Here is a 1,914-nt window from a genome sequence, read left to right as displayed (position 1 = left end):
AGAGGAGCTATTGTCTTGATGTGAGCTTCTACTCAGGGTTTTTTCTTCCAGTTCAGAGCAGAAATTTTTTTGTTAAGAAACTGGCTGTTGTTTTTTTCCCCACAATTTTAATTATAAGCTAGATATATTTCTACTAATGAAATTAGTTTGCTAACAGCAACAGGGATGAGTCAGTTGGGCTTGTGAATCATGATTCACGAGTCAGTAAAGTGATTCTCGAGTATTGAATCGAACATCACTAATGAGCATCACGTTAGCAAAGGAAGGAGAGCCAAGCACGAAAGACGGCACCACAGAAAATGAGAAAATGAGGTGAAAAGAAAATGAGAGAATAAATGTCCCAGTAAGTAATATTAAGTTTGTTGAGTTTAGTAAACTTCGGTGAAATTAGAATACCAAGGAAAAAATAACACTTAAAGAATTATTGCAGCCGTAGTATATTTCAGACAGTAGGCTACTGGGGGGAGCTAGCATAAGAGTTATGAGTTATAAGATATAATCCAAGTCGTAACATTGCTGTGTGGAGCTGCAGATTTGGTTGCAGGTTAATACTGGCAGTGTCACCATGCCAGCTGACTGTACTTCATCACCAGCCAGTGTTGTTCTTTATACATCAATATTACTAAAGTTTACCATAAGGCAGCACTTACACTACACTGTGCGGTTTAGCTAATTTCTCTCATTACTTATCCTATCTGCCAGCTCCATGTTATGAATAGAGTGTAAATCCCCCCTGTGCCATGTTCAGTGCAGGGATGTGCAGTTCTGGATCTCAAGGCTCCTGTCCTCCCGGTTTCAGATGTTTCCATACTTCAACACAGCTGATTTAAAGAATCATTTACAGACTTCTGCACAACTAGGTGTTTGGGGATTATTTGATTTGAATTGGCTCTGTTGGTATAGGTAACATCTAAAACGCGCATGATAGGGGTCCATGAGGGCCAGAATTTGACATCCCTGACTTCTAGTCAAGGTCATACATCAGGAAAGTTGTTGTTTGTGACATAAGTTTTTGCTTTATTACTTCAGGGCCAACCAGTAGAGATAAAAGAAGAGAAAGAATGAAAAGATCTCAAAATGTTGAGAATTTCTTTCTTAAGAAGGCTAAAATACACCCAGAAGCAGAGAGCAATGTCAGGGAAAGGTGGACTGAGCAGCAGTCATCATTGTCACCTGTGAGTTCTATAAATGAAGGTATGTGTGAGAAGGAAAATGCAAGGAAGGGATGTTTATATTGTCAAGGTACTTGAGTAAATGTTCACTTTCAAAACATAAATATTTTGCAACTCCAAGTGCTGCTGTTTACAAATGTTTTTGTACTTCTTGTCTTCCTAACACGTAACAGACTCATATTAAAAGTTCAAGAAGTTTATTTTTGCACAATTTATACTGAAAACATTATCAAAAGAAGGCATAGAAAGTATTTACTTGCTTTCAGGTTTCATTCAAATGTTAGTCTTTTCATTTGTTTCCCCACTTTTTTCCTGTTTCAAAATCAAACACCAGTTTGTGAGAAGATGATTTTCTTTTTTTAATAGGCAGATAAAGTTTTGCATTGGGTAATTTGCCAATTGAATGTTAAAAATGTTCATATTTTAATATTCAAAAATGCTTTTGCTCAAAACATATGTGCACTATATGTCAGTAAAAATACTATGCAAATATTGCTGTCCTTGACTGCTGAATAAACACTGACAAAGCACTGATTGTATCTCTTTTACTTTATCAACACAGTATCTAAAAACTTTGCTCTGTAGTGGTTAAAATCTCATTCTAATAAGAGTTAAAAGCACATTTGGTTATTAGGTTTATAGGGTTATTGAATTATGGTTAACGGTTGGCAGAATTCTTTTTTAACATTATCTGCCAATTACATCAATTCAATTCAATTCTTTATTTATTTGTCACATGTAG

General features: G+C 35.6%; 1 protein-coding gene across 1 annotated transcript in view; it reads right to left on the bottom strand.

Moving 5' to 3' along the window:
- The window catches only part of adamtsl5 (ADAMTS like 5), a 61,354-nt gene that overhangs the window by 10,791 nt on the left and 48,649 nt on the right, over nt 1–1,914 (bottom strand). The window lies entirely within an intron of this gene.

Source organism: Pundamilia nyererei, unplaced genomic scaffold, assembly GCF_000239375.1.
Source record: "Pundamilia nyererei isolate P.nyererei 1_Seehausen unplaced genomic scaffold, PunNye1.0 scaffold00181, whole genome shotgun sequence".
Classification (NCBI taxonomy): Eukaryota; Metazoa; Chordata; class Actinopteri; order Cichliformes; family Cichlidae; genus Pundamilia; species Pundamilia nyererei.
The sequence above is the reverse complement of the archived record's forward strand: the minus strand, read 5'-3'. Positions and strand labels throughout refer to the sequence as shown.